This window comes from Nicotiana attenuata, unplaced genomic scaffold (genome assembly GCF_001879085.1).
Source record: "Nicotiana attenuata strain UT unplaced genomic scaffold, NIATTr2, whole genome shotgun sequence".
NCBI classification, from domain to species: domain Eukaryota; kingdom Viridiplantae; phylum Streptophyta; class Magnoliopsida; order Solanales; family Solanaceae; genus Nicotiana; species Nicotiana attenuata.
The window spans coordinates 219,894-239,046 of NW_017671725.1; the positions used below are offsets into that span (position 1 = coordinate 219,894).

Sequence of the window (19,153 nt, forward strand, 5' to 3'; positions counted from 1 at the left end):
TTCTTGGTTTCCTTGAGTGTTATCATTGTTGTTTGCCATAGTTGATGTAACAAGGAAAGTTAAACAAAGAGGAAATAGATTATCAGATTCCCGGTAACGGAACCAATTTGTTAAACCAAAAAAATGGAATTTTAGTCAAAGCTAGAATTTAGAAGAACTCGGGTTACCGATAATCAAAGAAATGAATAAAAGGAAATAATTCTGAGTAGCAATATAATAATCAAGAAAAACAAGTGATACCAATGTATATTTCAATAGCTTTTTTCGTGTGTCCTACAACTGATCATATATCTCCTTTTTATAAGTACCTTTGAGATTGTACGTTATGCTCAAATCATAATGAGGCTATTATGAATAATTAAAGACATTGAATGCTACATTACACAATCATTACATTGAATATATATATTCCTTAACGGACTCAGCATTTAATACCCATTAAATGCTGTATATGCACGCTTTTTATAACCAGATTCTTTCCTTCTGATGCCCGGATATAAATAATTTAAATAGTACGGGCGTCGTGCTTCTTATCTGATGTCCCGTGCCTCTTCCTTCTTCTTTGCTCGTGTCTATTTTACAACTCTTGAATCATTCCTAATTATGATTCATTGACCATTTGACCAATCCACGTGTCCTGAAACGTCACCTTATATGTAAAATACAATTTTCCCCAATACAGTACCTACACTTAAAATAAACTCAATTAAGAACAAATATAGTATAGTTTAGCATTAAAGCACCTAAATTTAAGGTAAGTAATGCACTACAAATATATAATTATAGCCACACATCACTTTCCTTGAGTTCAGGGGTCCCGCCTGGAGAATGGGTCAATTTTTAGTTTAGTAATGCTCATTTTATAGTTTTCCTCAAGCTCATTCTCACATCTAGGAGATGTACTTCCTAGTCTGAGTCTTTCAGGTTATACTTTTTAGGAGACGCACTTTCTAAATTGAGATTTCATCCCTAGGAGATGCACTTCCTAGTTTGAGTTGTTCAAGTTCACCCTAGGAGACACAATTCCTAGTTTGAGTCACTCAAGTTCATCCTTAGGAGATGCACTTCCTAGTTTAAGTCATTCAAGTTTCACCGCTAGGAGACGCACTTTCTAGTTCGGGTCATTCAGGTTATAACTCTAGGAGCGCATTTCCTAGTTTGAGTCATTTAAGTTCATCTCTAGGAGACGCACTTCCTAGTTTGAGTCATTGAAGTTTCACCCCTAGGAGACGCACTTCCTTGTCTGGGTCTTTTAGGTTATAATTTTTAGGAGACGCACTTCCTAGTTAAGTCTTTCAGGCTACACTTTAGGAAACACACATCCTAATTTGAGTCATTGAAGTTTCACCCCTAGGAGATGTACTTCCTAGTTTGGGTCAATTAGGTTATACTTTTTAGGAGACGCACTTCCTAGTTTGGGTCATTCGGGTTTTACTTTTACAGACGCATTTGCTAGTCATATTTTCTTGGTTTTACTCACTGGAGACGCACGTCCTAGTCGACTCTTTAGTTTTACTCTCATCATTGCATCAATAGCATAGGTTATTTACAGTTTTGCTAACAACTCACAAATCTGCCTAGTGTAAACTGGGGCAGAAAATTTTTTTCGTTTTGATTGCAGGCACCCACCTGAAGAACGAGGGTCAATATTTCAAAAATTAGTTTTCAAATTAGAGAAGTACCAGGAGCCCGCCTGAAGAACAGGGTCAACTTTTAGTTTTCAAGTTCAAATCAGAGAAGCACCAGGAGCCCGCCTGAAGAACATGGTCAACTTTCAGCTTTCAAGTTCAAGTTAGAGACATTAGGATCCCGCCTGAAGAATAGGGGAAACCTCCAGTTTTCTTTAGTTCAAATTAGAAGTAGCACGAGCTCGCCTAAAGAATAAGGTTTGCAAGATCAAGTCTACTCCAAGTTCAAGTTTATTTCAAGTCCAAGTAGCAGGATGCCCGCCTGAAGAATTGGGTCAACTTCATATTTTCAAATTCAAGTTAGAAGCAGCAGGAGCCCACTTGAAGAATATGGTTGATTTTCTATTTCATGTTGAAGACTCAAGTAGAGATGCAAGGAAGATTTGAGACAAAAAGTAGATAGGATCTTGTATTTTTTTTTTTACTATAATGGCAGGGACCGCGGACTGGAACCTCAAACGGTACCTCACTCGAATCTCTCATCATCTCCATATACTCCATCACTTCATTCACTTTTTAACAACACGTGACCTGATTCCCTTATAACCCGGGATATGTAGGCTGTCTAAAACCAGGACTCGGTCACATTCTCCTTTCTTTTAGTTCTATTATTTTTTAAATAAGGGTCGGGTCAAAAAACTTGTCTCGTCGTTCTTTATCTGAAAACTCTTTGTATTTTCAGTCAAAGAGGGGCAGCTGTAAACATGTAAGTTTTCATCCTCCCTAAAATTTTACAACTTTTAGTGCTTAGATATTAGTTTTAGGTCTAACAGTACTATTTTGACTATTTTAAACTTTTTTGCTTTATTTTGTCTTAAAAATTAAAAACTATAAAAATATTTTCCTTTATTTTAGCTAGTTGATATATTGTCTAGTTAGTTTTACTTTTGAAAAAAATATAAAAAATAGTCTTGACATTTCATTTTCCAAAAAGATTAAAAGAAATTTTTTTAAAAATATATATATACTTAGTTTAGCTTTAAAGTTGTAGATTTTAGTAGATATTGAGTAGTATTTAAATTTATTTAATATGACTATCTTATTTTTCTTTTAATTATTTGCTATTATTTTAGATAATTAGTATTTTGATTCATCTTTGGAATAAAAGAAAAATGAAGAATGAAACAAACCGATCAAAAAAAAACAAAAAACAAAAAAGAAAGAAACGAGAAGGCAAAAAGTGAAAATCACAAAGATTCACTCTCTCCACTCTCACGTTTTTGGACTCACTTAGCACAATAGAAATTCACAATTCTTGTCCTCGCCTTAATTCCTTGCCATGTCACACCACTGCACATTCCATTTTATTTTTACATTCTATACAAAGACATGGCATTTTTACTGTTAGGGACCACACGGTATTGGCTAAGTTCTCCAAGGAATTGAGGAAGGATCTGGAATTTTCACTGTTACAAAGGATAGATATGCACCACATAGACAGTGGGAGTTTAGAGGACAGAAACGGATAGAGGAAAGAGAGAAAGGAGAGGCCCGGAGGACGAGAGAACGTGACAAGGAGTAGGGAAGAGAATTAAGAGCACAAACAGGGGACAGAGAAAAACAGAGAGGAGAAGACCCTAGCAGCTTAGAATTAATTGTCCTCAAATACCCATTACCCAAATTTTCCACAAAACTCCATGTGAGCAACCACCAAACAACCATGAAAAAACAGCCACCAAACAACACCCCAAACCAGCCCTGTTTTTCTGCTGAAAACGCCATCAAAACAGCCCAGAGATGACCCCAAAAACCAGCCAAAACCAGCTGAAAACGCAGCAAAAACAGCTGCACAAAGCCAGCTCCAAACCCCACGAAAAACAACTCCAAATACACCTCAAAATCACCACTATTCAGCCTTTCAAACCCAGCTAAACACCACCAAAATCAGCTCCTTAAAGCTCAACAAAACAGCCTTGGAATGTCACCTCCTCAACCCAAAAAACACAGCTGAAGCGACAATGAAAATCAGCTGCAAAACCAGCTCGAAAACAGCCCCGAATCAGCTCAAAAACCACCCCAACCAGCCCCAAAACAAAACCACGTAGCAGCTGCGATTTTCAGTCGAGGTTTTCTAGTCAAGCTCCAGTTCCGGCTCCTGTTAGTACCACTATTGCTGTAATTGCTTGAGGTCCATTCTAAACTTTCCTCTTCGTTGTTATATTCTATCACATTGTGAGGTGGTTTATTTTGCTTTTAATCAAACTGTTTTAGTAATCTTTGGTTGTGTTAGTATGTGTTAGATTTAATTTATTTGTGATACTGAAATCAGATTGGTTGATAAAGAGATAAGGATGATATAATAGACAATATTGGCTTTTAGAGGAGTATTGTTTAACCAAAAAATGAAATTTCAGTCAAAACTTTATTTTTAGAAGAACTCGGATACTGATAATCGAAAATGAAAAAAAGAAATTGATTTTGATAACAAATAGATAGCAGAAAACAAAGTAATCCAATATATTCAGTTGATTTTTTCGTGTCCTTACAAATGATCGGTCTTCTCCCTTTTATAGTTATTTTTATGTTATACGTTTTGCCTTTGTCATAATAAGGTCATTATGGACGATTAAAGGCATTAAATGCTACGTTACATAATGATTGTAATTTAATACAGATTCTCTAACATTTTCGGTATTTAATGCTTATTAAATACTGTATCTGGGCTCTCCTGTGCTGTCAGGTTCATTCTTCTCAGCTTTTAGACTTAAATAGGTACGAGCATCGAGTCGTTTGAATATTTGCTCGTGCCTCTTCTTGTGCTTCCGCTCGTCTCTGTTGCAACTCGTGCCTCTTTGCTAATCATCATTCTTTGACCTGCCTACGTGTCATGACATGTCATCTTTCAATCACTTCGATATGCATAAACTCAGTTTTACCCAATACAGATAGTCCTCCTACTTGCTATTTATTCATCAATTGAATATTTGGGAAGTGGATTTCATTAAAGCGGGAATATTTACCGCCATTAATGCTATGATAGAATCGATGTTTCAATTGTCACTTTCATTTAATGCTCATTGCACGTGGCGCCCTTTTATTGGCTCTGCAACTTTGCAGCGCCTTTTAAGGCTTTTTTACGGCTTCACTAATCACGAAGCGACAGTTCTCATTATGATCTTTCCATCATTGTACCTTTTTCTTTGACGGTTGCTTCCTAGTATAAATTTAGTTTTTCGCTTTTGTCTTTTCCTCATAAAGCTTTCAGAATATTCAATTCTTGTTTCCATCTTCCTCGTAAAACTCTTAGAATATTCAATTCTTGTTCTTTACCTTCCTCGTACTGCCATGGCTTCATCAAACCCTAACCCTAGGAGAGTCTTCATAGTTGATAACTTTCCTTCTGCCCCTAATAGAAGTAGAAGAGGGGGTGGTAGACTACGTAATTTAGGGTTTTCATCCAGTTCTGGCCCTTCCTCTAGAACCAGAGGTTCTCTTTCACATAGATCTTCCTCTAGAGGTAAGGAATCCTCTAAGCCTCTTCGTGAACCTCTGGTAGAGGAGATAGTTCCTGCGGAATTATCCTTCTATATTGATAGAGAGTCTCTTAGAAATCAAGTATCTTCTTTAGATCATGCTGATATTTACCCAACTCAGATCACTGAAGGTCTGATTTCTGTAGTTCGTAAAGACTGGCATTGGAGTCATGATTTCCCCATCATAATTCCTAATGCGAACCAAAGAATCACCTCTTATTTGATGGGATTTTCCTTTGTTTATACATATCCTTTCACCTTAGGATTCAAACCTGCTATTGACCCTTTCATCCTAGAATTCTGTCGTTTTTTCGACGTATGTTTAGGTCAGATTGGCCCTATAGTGTGGAGGGCGGTTGCCTGTTTGAGGCATTTGACCAATATGGATGGTGTGCCTTTTACTTTCTCCCATCTGATTCATCTTTACTCTCCCAGACTTTTTCGCAATGGTGTTTTCGCTCTAGTAGCAAGGAGCAAAAGAGTTCTGGTTAGTCCAGAGGATGACAGAGACCGTGGCTGGTATGTCAGGTTTGTTGCTGGCCCCACCGTTGGTTTGGTGGGTGATGGAAATTTTCCCTTCCCCGAGAGGTGGAATTTTGCACGTGAGTAATTTTCTCGTACCTTTTTCCCTTCAATTTTCGATGATTATTTATTCTAATTTTCCTTTTATTTCCAGCAACCATGGGAGTTGTAGACGATGTCCCCAATTTCCGTGTTTGGGTAGAAAAGCTGTTGAATACTGCCCCAATGAAGGGTAGATCCTAGAAGACTTTTTCCCAACGATTTTGTTGGAAAGTGAAAACTCATGGTAAGAGTTCTTGTTTTTTATTTCACATATTGCTTTTTCTGAACTTATTTTAATTTTTCTTTTTCTCGGGATTTGCAGTTCGAGGGATTACAGCCGAGACGGTTGTGGCTTCTCGTATTTCTTTGGAAAGGGCCAAGAAATAATTTTGGGCTCTTCATTGAAAAGAAAAAGCCGTTGATGACCAAGACTCTGAAGAAGAGGAAGATGAGGGTTCCTTAGTAACAAGGCCACGGGTTCGTAGACGTATTATCTCTGATGATGAAGCATCCCCTCGCCGTTCTATTCCTCTTACCGAGCCTGCTAAAGCCACGGTGGTGATCCCTGATGATGTTGATGATGTTCCCGCTGCTGCTCATGATTCTGTTGAGCAGCTTTTTAACCGCGGGTTTGGTAGTGAAGATCTTGGTCCGGTTACTGATGAAGCACCCCTGGCTTCTTTTTCTACTTCCGTTCCTGTGACTCCTTGTTTGTCGATCGTGGATGTTTTCCGCCCCCCATCCCCCCCAGGCTGTTTTGACTGCTTCTACTGTTCCTCCAACAATCCCTTCCCCTCCTGTTCATCATACTGAGGTTGGTTACTCGAGTAGGGATGCTGCTATGAGGCAAGTCACTATTGAAGTTCCTGCTGAGGGTAATCTTTTAAGGAAATCAGGTCAAGCAGACGTGTGGCTAAAGCCTTTGATTGGTCCAGTTGAAAGAGCTAAGCTTGATAGCCATAGTTCTTTGACCTTGATGAATGACATAGTGCATGCTTCTTTAAAGGTACTCCTTTTTCAAGCTTTACTTTAACCTTTTTCTATTTTCAAAGTTCTCACATTCTCTTTTTTTTAGGTCAATTTAATTGGCATGGAAATGATGAAAAGAGTTACCCTCTCTGAACAATTAATGCGTGACTACCAAATGGAGGCGGATAATTGGAAGGGACAGTGTGACAGTCTTCAAATTGATGTGGAAACCTTAGAAGAAAGTAAAAGTACCTTGGAGCAGCAAGTAAGGACCTTAACTTCAGAGTTGGCAGTTGTAAAAGCTTCCTCAAGCCAAGCAAATAAAGAGAAATTGCATCTTGAAACCTCTTTTTCTTAGCAACTTTCCAAGGCCAGTGAGGAGATCAGAGAATTGAAGGCTCTCTTGGGTGAAAAAGAAGCATATGCTGGTGAGCTCGTGCAAACACTTACTCAAGCTCAAGAAGACCTCCGGGAATCCTCAAGTAAGGTTCGCTTTTTAGAGAGTTCCCATGTTGCTCTTCAAGCTTCTTATGAATCTGCCTTGGCCGAAAATGAAAAATTAAGAAATGAAGTTGCTGACTGGGAAAGAGATTATGAAATCCTTGAAGATAAGACTGCCATTGAAGTGAGTTGGGCGTTTTTAAATTCTCGCCATGATACCCTCCTTGAAGCTAGCCAAGAGAATTTTAACTTGGAATCTGAGTTAGCCAAGATTAAAGAGACTCTCGAGAAAACTCAGCAGAACCAAGATTTTTTTCTCCCATGGATGAAGCTTCTGAACATGTTGAAGTTGATACGGGTATCCCCACTCCTTCAAGTCAAGTTGAGCTCGCTGCTGTTGATGTCCCTGCTTCAGTTCCTTCAAGCTCTCAGTGAAAAGTTTGAGTTCCTTTGTTATATTTTTTTTCTTTGTAGTTGTAACCCTTGGTCTTTTCAAGGGTTTGTGGAAAACGTTAAGGCCCCAGTCCTTTTATGGGGCATTTTGTTTAAATAACTTTTGGTTTATGACTAAGTTCATACTTAGTCTAAATTTTCTTTTAATATTATGAAGTTTCCATTGCTGTTTAAACTTCTGTTTTGTTTATTCTTGCCTTTATTTTTTAAGGACTTACTGAATAACTTGCATTTTTATTTGTAAAATGCTTTCTTTTTCTAATGAATGTCTTAAATCAATCATGAATTATAAAAGAGGGTCCTTTTATATTCAACACTTAATGAAGAAGACGTCTCAACTTCATAATGGTGTTAACATACGACAAAAGAAATAGGAATACACATGTTTCTTGAAAAAACTTTGACAAGTTTTTTATTTGAACTTTGCCAAGTTTTAAGTAACACTTTACATGTATTTAAATAACATCTATAACTTTTTCGTAACTGTTTTTCTCACAACGGATTTTTTTTAAAAGAAAGAATAAAATACAAGGTTTTTATTTAATAACCCGTTTTAGTACACGTACTTCAAATACAAGGTTTTTATTTATAACCTGTTTCAATACATTGCCTTTAACCTAACTATGGTAAGGTTTTGTCTTGGCCTTGGCTCGTGACTATCTTTTCATTAGCTCGTGACTATCTTTCGTTGGTTTTTGCTCTGCACTTGACTCTTTCAATGAGTTGATTTTTTAGGCTTTGATTGCTTCTCAATCTTCTTTGTCTTCTTTATACATTTGTCTACGTATATATTATATAGTCCCCCATGTGTTTGAGCGCTGAAGCGTGAAGCCTCGAGCACTTGATTGTTCCTCTCATGCAGTCCTTTCCCTGAAAAGGAAAAACACACGGGACTCGGAGGTGCAATTATAGATGAAGACTGCTTAACCCGTCTGAATTTCTATCAGAATAGTTGTAACCCTAGATCGGGAATTTTAATTTATTCCACGTGCCTTGCAGGTCGTGATTCATCATTTAGTACGGGCTAGCTTTTTGCCTATTATCTAAAATCGTTAGTAAAACTTTTAACAATTCAAAAATCGAATTTAAAATGAAGATACCTGACCGTGGGTATTCTTTTAGAAATAATATCTCTTTAGGTGGACGACATTCCAATGTGAAGGTAATATCTTGCCATCCATAGTCTCCAGCTCGTATGCTCCTTTTCCCGCAATACCATGAATCCTGTAAGGTCCTTGCCAAGTTGGACTTAATTTTCCGGTATTAGCTGTCTTTGTGGATTGAAAAACTTTCTTGAGTACGAAGTCCCCAATCTTGAAGTATCTTAATCGTGCCTTCCGATTGTAATATCGTTCAATGACTTGTTTTTGCGTTGTCATTCTTATTAACGCAGTTTCTCTTCTTCCTTCAAGTAAGTCAAGGTTTATGCGCAATTCCTCTTCATTAGATTCTTCTGACGCTTGCGTATACCTCGTGCTTGGTTCCCCTATCTCAACCAAAATTAAAGCATCAGCTCCGTACACCAATGAAAATGGTGTTTCACCCGTGCTTATTTTTGTTATTGTGCGATATGCCCATAAAACACCAGGTAGCTCTTCTGGCCAATTGCCTTTAGATTCTTCTAATCGTTTTTTCAAATTGTTGATAATGACTTTATTTGTTGACTCAGCTTGTCCATTACCTACCGGATGGTAAGGCGTGGACTTAATCCTTTTGATTTGCCAGCTTTGTAAAAATTCTGTGATTTGAGCGCCTATAAATTATGGGCCGTTATCACAAACAATTTTCTTTGGTACACCGAATCGACATATGATATTTCGCCAAATGAAATCTCTGACCTCTTTTTCCCGTACCTGTTTAAATGCTCCTGCTTCTACCCACTTAGTAAAGTAATCAGTGAGTACAAGTAGGAATTTTACCTGTCCCTTTGCTTGTTGTAATGGTCCCACGATATCCATCCCCCACTTCATAAATGGCCACGGTACAATGACCGGATGTAATAGTTCCGCAGGTCTATGCATGTTTTTTCCATATCTTTGGCACTTATCACATTTAGCCATGAAATTCTCTGCTTCTTCTTCCATTTTAGGCCAATAATAGTCTATTCTAATCATGGTTCTTACCAGTGATCTTCCTCCCGCGTGATTTCCACAATGCCCGTCGTGTATCTCTCTCATTACATATTCTGTTTGAGAAGGTCCGAGGCATCTTGCTAAAGGGCCACCGAACATCTTTCGATAAGATTACCTTGCTTTAAACAATATCGTGCAGCCTTTTTCCGAAGCGCGTGGGCTTTTTTCTTGTCTTCAGGGACAGTACCATACTGCAAAAAAGCGACAATCTCATTTCTCCAATCCCAAGTTAAGTTATTGAAATTTACCTCATTTTTGTCTGGATCGAGTACTGAATGAAACAACTGAATTACAGAAGCATTTTCATTGCTTGCCACGTCTGCCGCAGATGCGAGATTAGCTAGGGCATCTGCTTCGACATTTTCATCTCTTGGTATCTGTGTGACTTTCCAGGTTTGAAATTGTCTAATCAAATCCCGTACCTTTTCTAAATATTGCTACATTCGTGCCTCCCTGGCTGTATAAGTCCCCAGCATTTGGTTAACCACGAAATGTGAATCGCTTTTGATTACAATTTGATTAATGCCAAGTTCTCATGCCAGTTCCAAACCTGCAATCACTGCTTCATACTCTGCCTCATTGTTAGTTATAGAATGGCTTTTTATGGCCTGACGAATGGTTTCACCCGTAGGTGGCACCAAAACAATTCCTAAACCTGCTCCCCTTACGTTAGATGACCCATCAGTAAATAAGGTCCAAATTCCTGGATTAGACCCGTTAAATACCAATAATTCTTTTTTCACTTCTAATTGCATTTCTTGGATAAAATCAGCTAAAAAATCTGCTAATACTTGAGATTTTATCGCGGTTTTGGGTTGGTATGTGATATCATAGTCATTTAGTTCTATAGCCCATTTAGCTAACCTACCAGACAACTCATGTTTGTGTAATATGTTGCTTAATGGATAAGCAGTTACTACGATAATAGGATGACATTGAAAATAAGGTCTTAGCTTTCTAGATGCCATGATTAGTGCAAGTGCAAGCTGTTCTAATTGAGGATACCGCGTCTCCGCATCTAATAATGATTTAATGACATAATAAATTGGAGACTGTTTACCTTGGTCTTCACGAACTAAAACATCACTTACCGCTACTTTTGACAGCAAGATAGATGAGCAATCTTTCTCCAACCTTTGGTTTTGCGAGCAATGGCGGATCGGACAGGTATGTTTTCAAATTTTTGAGCGCCTGTTGACACTCCTCAGTCCATTCAAACTGATCTTGGTTTTTAAAAGCTGAAAAGAATTTAGAGCACTTTTCTGATGATTTGGAAATAAATCTCCCCAAAGCAGCAATTCTTCCTGTCAACCTCTGTACTTCTTTTTTATTTGCAAGTATTTCAGGGATTTCTTCAATGGCTTTAATCTGCGCTGGATTCACCTCAATACCACAGTTAGAAACAAGAAAACCTAAAAATTTACCTGATGCAACACCGAATGCACATTTTTCAGGGTTTAATTTCATATTGAATTTCCGCAAGATCTAAAACGTATCTGATAAGTGTGATATATGATCCCCCAAATGTTGAGTTTTAACGAGCATATCGTCTATATAAACCTCTATAGTTTTTCCCAATTGTTCTTGGAACATTTTGGTCACCAGTCTTTGATACGTTGCACCAGCATTTTTGAGATCAAAAGGCATTACTTTATAGCAGTAAGTCCCCCTGTCTGTTATAAATAAAGTTTTTTCTTCATCCAAAGGATCCATTTTAATTTGGTTATAACCTGAATATGCATCTAAAAAGCTTAACAACTCATGTCCTGCAGTAGCATCAATTAGTTGATCTATATGTGGTAATGGAAAAGAGTCTTTGGGACAAGCTTTGTTAAGGTATGTGTAATCTACACAAACTCGCCACTTACCATTCTTTTTCGGTACTACAACAGTATTAGCTAACCAATTAGGATACTTTACCTCGCGGATACACCCGATTTTTAGTAATTTTTGGACCTCATCTTGAATCACCTGATTTTTGAAAGTTCCTTGCTTTCTCTTCTTTTGTTTGACAGGTGGATATGAGGGGTCTTCATTTAACTTGTGAGTCATTACCTCTGGTGGTATTCCTGTCATATCAGAATGGGACCAACCAAAACAATCCACGTTAATTTTCAAAAATTCAATCAAATTACCTTTCATGCCCTGGCTTAGATTGGCCCCTACGTAGACTTTCCTTTCAGGCCATTGTGTGAATAATACTATAGCCTCCAGCTCTTCAATCGTTGTTTTGATATTTTCATTTTCCTCTGGTTCTTGAATGACATCAGGCCTTGAGTCTACATCTGAGCAACTCGGAGTCCCCTTGTTTGATTTTTAAAATATCCTCCATTCACTTTTTGACTTTTTAAGCTCCCAAATGTGCTTTGATAAATGAATCTGCAAGCTCAGCAAAAGAATTTATGGAATTTTTGGGTAAAAGAGAATACCATGTTAATGCTCCCTTAGTGAGCGTTTCACCGCAATTTTTTTACCAATACTGATTCAATTTCTTGTTTGGTCAAATCGTTGCCTTTTATGCCAGTTGTAAATGCAGTCACGTGGTCTCGTGGATCAGTTGTTCCATCGTATTTTGGAATATCGGGCATTTTGAACTTCTTTGGAATTGGTAGAGGAGTTGCGCTTGGCTTCCAAGGTTGCTGTGAATATTTGTCCATATCGATTCCTTTGATTACAGGCGGTACTCCAGGTATTTGCTCTATGCGGTCACTTTGCTCCTTGAGTTGTTTCTGCAATGTTAGAACTAAATTTTGTAAATCGGAATTGACTAAGTTACCTGGTTCTTCCTCTCGTGACTCACTGGGGATTCCACCACTGCCTGAATTAACAAGCCCAAAACGAGGGTTTTCCAAAGTGTTGGTATTTGGAATTGGTGTTGATGGTGCAACAGGTAACTGGCTGGCAAAAGCCTCAAGAGCTTTATTGACCTGTTGAGTGATCAGCATCCGCAAAGCTTCATTGTAGCTTCATCGTTGTCAAATTGAGCATTTGCGTTTGAGTGAGATCCATCAGGAGTTCCTTCTCAAGACCGACGAGGCGAACTTTGTGGAGAAGGGATCGGAGTGTGAACATCTTGTGGGTCCCCTTGGAGTTGATTGTTTCCTTCGGTGTTATCGTTAACATTTTACATGATTGTTGATGTAACGAAATAGATAAGGTTAAGAAAGAATAGATTATCAGATTTTCGGTAACGGAACCAATTTGTTTAACCAAAAAATAGAATTTCAGTCAAAGCTTTATTTTTAGAAGAACTCGGGTTACTGATAATCGAAAATGAATAAAAGAAATTGATTTTCATAACGAATAGATAGCAGAAAACAAAGTAATCCAATATATTCAGTTGATTTTTTTCGTGTCCTTACAAATGATCAGTCTTCTCCCTTTTATAGCTATTTTTATGTTATACGTTTTGCCTTTGTCATAATAAGGTCATTATGGACGATTAAAGGCATTAAATGCTACGTTGCATAATCATTGTAATTTAATACAGATTCTCTAACATTTTCAGTATTTAATGCCTATTAAATACTGTATTTGGGCTCTCCTGTGCTGTCAGGTTCATTCTTCTCAGCTTTTAGACTTAAATAGGTACGAGCATCGAGTCTTTTGAATATTTGCTCGTGCCTCTTCTTGTGCTTCCGCTCGTATCTGTTGCAACTCGTGCCTCTTTGCTAATCATCATTCTTTGACCTGCCTACATGTCATGACATGTCATCTTTCAATCACTTCGATATGCATAAACTCAGTTTTACCCAATACAAGTATGACGGATAAAAAGAAAGCTTTAGTTTAATTAATCATTGGGCGTGGGGTTTTTGGGAATTAATTGTTAAGAAAATGAGCATGAATTGAATTCTTCTGTTATTTAATTTCTTTTATTTATTTTAATTCTTCATATTATCCACTAGTAGCATGTTAGGCCGACCACACTCGGGTAAACAACTTTTAAGACGTTTTCTTTGTCTTTTTGCGTCAGAGGCGAAAGGTCGTTCCCTTAGTTATTATTTTATTCAGGGGAATACCCCATAGATTTGTATATATTTTTATCCAGAGTATGCCCCGTAGTGAATGTAATTGGAGGCTGTGACGGACATTATGGAGTGAGCATGGTATAGACTTCTAGTACTTTCTTCTTATTTTATTTTTATTTTATTTAGGTGGGAACAACCTCAAGCCTCTTGTGTGTTTATTTATCTTTGTGTGTTTTTGCCTCAGTTCGAGTATTCTTTAAAGCTAATTTATCAAGTGTGCAACCGTACTAGTTACGGGACTCGGGGAATGCCTATCACCTTCCCGAGTCAAATGAACCCCCTTACTCGGAATCTTCGGTGCAAATCAATTTTGGAGTCAAATGTATTTTGAAAGAAAATTTATTTTAAACGATGACTTGGCACACCGAATCCAAATGTCAAGTGGCGACTCTGAAAAATCTTTTGAAACAAAATATTTTCACTTTCAATTGAAAACCCTTTTGAGTTTTAAAATCACTTTATATTTTTTTAAAAGGGGTTAGTGAGGTGAAAAAGGGGGTATTACAACAACTTCATTTGGGACTGGAAATAACTTGTCGCCAAGTTATCCGTTTTGACAACAAAATGAGCCCCTAACAAATAATGATGGCAGGTTCGTAGACAATGAACCCATGCCGTCATCTCCTTCTCTTGGACAGGATAACGATGCTTCGCATCATTTAATTTTTTGCTCCCAAAGGCTATTGGATGCCCCTCTTGCATTAGGATGCCAGCAATAGCAAAATCAGAAGTACCTGTGTGGACCTCAAAGACTTTGGAAAAGTCGGGTAGAGCCAAAATAGGCTCCTCCGTAATTGCTGATTTGAGACCCTCAAATTCCCCTTGACACAAATCAATCCACTCCTAAGAGTATTCTTTCTTCAGCAAATCTGTGAGTGGAGCTGCAATTGTTAAATAACCAAGAATGAATCACCGGTAATAATTAGCGAGGCCAAAAAAAGACCGCAACTCGGTTACCTTCGTTGGGGGCTCCAATATCTAATCATTGCGACCTTGTTTGTCTATCCAAATCTATCCTTGACTGATTGTGTGCCACAATAATTGCACTTGTGGTTGAGCAAATGAGCACTTCTCCTTTTTCACAAACAAATCGTTTTCCCTTAGCACTTGGAAAACGTTGCGAAGGTGATCAAGATGCTCCTCCATACAGCTGCTATAAATCACAATGTCATCAAGATAGATGACCACAAACTGATCAAAAAAGGGATGGAATAGTTTGTTCATCAAAGTGCAAATGTAGCTGGGGTGTTGGTTAAGAGAAACGGCATCACCAACCACTCAAAAGCCCCATAACGAGTCACACAAGTCCTCTTTTGTTCATCACATTCGGCTATGTGAACCTGGTAATATCTTTTCCTCAAATCCATCTTGCTAAACACCTTAGCCTGGCCAAGACGATCAAATAAATCTGCTATCAAAGGGATTGGATATTTGTTCTTTACTGTGACTTTGTTGAGAGCACGATAGTCTATGCGCAACCGCAATGTTCCATCTTGCTTCTTTTGGAACATGATTGGTGCTCCAAATGGTGCCTTTGAAGGTCGAACATGTCCCGCTTCAAGCAACTCTTGAGTTGCTTCCTCAATTCCTCCAACTCTGAAGGTTCCATGCGATACGGACCCATGGCAAGTGGCTTTGCTCTCGGAATCAGCTAAATCTGATTGTCTACTTCCCTACGTGGTGGAAAACGTTTGGGAAGGTCTTCGGGCATCACATCCTTGTTCTCATGAAGGACCTGTTGAACACATGGGGGCGAGGCTTCCCCCTCATGGATGGCCTTGTCCTCCTCAAGTTCTGTCACAATTGCTAGAAATTTGGCTTCTCCTTTCTTGAAGCCCTTCACGATTTGCATTGCGGACAGTTGGTCAACAGCTTGCGGCACACAAACTGTTGGTGAAACACAAGGACCCCTCAGATCCCAAATATAAATCTGTTTGAGACTAGGGGAAATGAAGGCCATGACTTCATCCCAATATTCCAAACCCAACACAAGATCAACACATCCATGCGCGCGACAAAGAAATTTACATTTCCCTGCCAAGCTCCTAAGTTGAGTTGCACATCATGGGTAACCCCATTTACATTGGTGAGGTCTGCATTGACTATCTTTAACAAAGAACTACTAGGACCAAACACAAGACCAAGTGACTTAGCCTTGGCTTCAGCCACAAAGTTTTGTGTCGCACCGGTGCCCGCCATGATATGAACATGCTATCCGTTTAGTTTTGCATCAATGAACAGTGATACTTTCTCCCTCAATATGGGCTCCTTGCTTATCACAGCACCAAGTGACATGTGACCTATTTGAGCAAGGTCAGGCTTCTCTCGAGCATCCTGCTTCAAAGTAGGTTCTTTGTTCAGCAAAGCACCAAGCATCATGTGGCCAAGATGAGCCACATCCTGCCTCTCTTGAGCAGCTTCTCCGGCTTGTGCACCACCTTGTGCTTGTCTCCTTTCAGATGCAATTAAGGCACCAAGTTGCCCAAAGAGGGATAATCTTTGTAACCATGACTAGGATCCTTGCAAAGATAAGAACCATTGCGAGGACCAACTGCCTTCTTTCTTTCAGTGTGCCTGTCGCGCCAATGAGAAGCTCGGTTGCCTTCTCCTTTGAAATCATGACCTATGACAGAAGCTTGCTTTCATTTGTCACGATATCCACGGTCTCAACTATCTCTAGTGGGCTTGATCTTGGTGTCTTTTGCCTTCGTGGCTTCTATCCTAAAATCATTCAAGGACCCCACCCACCCACCCCCACACACACACAACAATGGCCTCATCGATGTTTTTGACTTGACTCTGCTGCAACTCTTGTTTGGCCCGATTTTGGAGACCGTCCATGAAATAAAATAGCAAGTAATCATTTATCAAGTTGGGAATTTGGAGATTGAGTTTGGTGAACTCCTTCACGTACTCACGAATAGAAGTTGTTTGCTTGAGCTCTTTCAACTTCTGAGGAGCCTCATTGACAACATTTTGAGGATAAAACTGGCGCTTTAGTTCGGACTTAAACTGCTCCCTGTCCTTGATGGAGCAACTACCCTTCTCCATCTCTGGTTTCTTCCTCCTCCACCACAGCATGGCGGTGTCAGCCAAGTACATAATCGCTACCCGGATCTTGGCAGCCTCATCAACAATGTTGAAGTGCTCAAAGTAGTCCTCCATCTTCCAAATGAAGTTCTCAACATCTTGAGTGTTCCTTTCACCCTTGAACTCTTTGGGTTTAGTAAGCTCAACTTTGGTCTCATGCACCGTTACCGGACCCGTGCCACCAGCAAGTTCCGCTGCCTCCAATTGTTATTTAAGGGACTCAACTTCCCCGTACAACGCAGAAACAACCTCGGTCAGCCCGTCCTTGTGCTCATCAGTCAAGTTATCTAAAGCCTCTTTGACGTCTCCCAACTCTTTTAGAATAGTAGACTCAAGCGAGAAGAAGTTGCCTTTAACAACTTCAATGCGCCAGTTTAAAGCAGCTAAACCAGCCTCGGTGAGATCCACTCGCACATCTAAACGGCCTGAAGTTGAACCATGACCTTCCTCGCCATAGCTAACCTGTTGTGGTGGTGGCTCATCAGTCAGCCCCTCACTCGTTACGCCCATGGCAGGAACTCGCACCTTGCTCGTCCCTATCTTTTTCTGCTTTTGCTTCTTTGTTGGTGAATCGTCTCACCTACGAATGTTGCCTAGAACAACATCATCTCCATCATTTGCCATGCTCATCACCTTGCTCTGATACCACTTGTCACGGGCTTAACTCAAGTAAGCAATGTACGTACAGCTTGATAGCCTATATGATACCCAAAGCTTCAGTCCTAACCAAGAAACCAAGCCCAAAGCCATGCTTAAGGTAAGTCAAACACACACACACATACTAAGGCTATAAATACAATAAGTAAAGGCAGACGAATTTTTGGGAGGCCAAGGCCAATTTTCAGATTTACTTAATAAGAGAAAAATTACAAAGTTATGAGATGCCTTCTCTCAAGGCGTATACATGTATATATATATTTGAACCAGCCACCACTTGGTCTGAATTACAAAGAAATACACCCTAAAGGTGCCTAACTAGAAGAGAGGAAAGGGCTGTTGGGGCGCCAATCCTTCTATTGCCTAAAACAGGCATGTTTGCCTAGACTTTCAGGGTTTTCCTACAGCAGGGACTACGCCCAATTGTTGGGAACAAGTACTTGCTTGCATTAATTGACCTTCATGCTTGTCTTTCACCCTCCCAAACATTGGCATGTTGTGTGGAAAGACTCCGTGGACTTTGGCAGGTAAGTTTGAATCAAATTGTGGCACATTAGGCAGGAAAATCAGTAGAGAACTTGGCGGGGCGGCACAAAAGGGTAGAGTAAAAAAAATAGGGTAAAGGATGAAACAAATCATCAAATAATAAGGGCAATATGAGACAAGGAAATAACATAAGAATCCCACAACATCAAATGACCATCTTCATTGTTTTGTCCAACAATACATTACAATCAAAAAAATTTAAATAACAATCAAAAAAAACATCGTACTTGAAATAACAATAGAAAAAGATGGGAACACACAATCCCAAACAAGCTGTTAGTGTTCCAAGTCCTAATCAGGGCAGAAACCAAACCACCTCAATGACCCTTAAAGCATTTCAGCAATAAGGGAAATTTTGTAACCTGAAGTTGCAGAAATTTAGCAATTACTGCTAAGCATCAGATGCACATTCCTTCAGAGATTTTAGTACATTTTTGCTAGCCACCTTCTTGGCCATCCTTTTGTCTTCTTCCAAGCACGTGCTCTTGTTAATAATACCATCTGCTTCAACCTCCACTGTAATATATGCCACGCCGAGAGACAACACTCTTATTCTTATATAACCTTTCTGATCGGCGCATTTCACTTAACTCTCTTACTAGGTGAAACTTTACTGTATCAGGTGCAATCGACAGTTCCAGAAGTGTTAGAACGCTCTGAAATACAATATCTTTGTTGAAGCCAAAACTAAGAAAGATCGCCCCAGCAAGAGACTCAATAACAATTCCAAGCACCTATATTGAACCAGAAGGAAAACGAGTTGATAAACCTATAATAGAAATCAAATTAGCATACAGAATACTACTAATCCAGCTGACCTTAAAGTAGATGTGAAGCTCTCAACAGCAAGATGAGGTTAAGAATGATGGAAGTGGAAAAAAATTATACTTTGATCGCGGAAAGAGATTTCGTTTATTAGTACATATAGAAAAGGTAGAATTCATTTAGTCTTACACTTTGTATTCTAAAGAGTCCTTGTTTACATAACCTTGTACTCTAGGTAGAGTCCTTGTTGACTTGATACATTGTACTCTCTATATATAATAGACAAAGCTCTCACGTTTATAGCATCTTGGGCAGAATATTATTTCTTACATGGTATCAGAGCT

General features: G+C 39.0%; 1 pseudogene; it reads right to left on the bottom strand.

Annotated features, from left to right (window-relative positions):
- Nucleotides 1-14,201: 14,201 nt before the first annotated feature.
- LOC109209879 lies at nucleotides 14,202-16,482 on the bottom strand (annotated as a pseudogene).
- Between the last annotated feature and the right edge of the window lie 2,671 nt (nucleotides 16,483-19,153).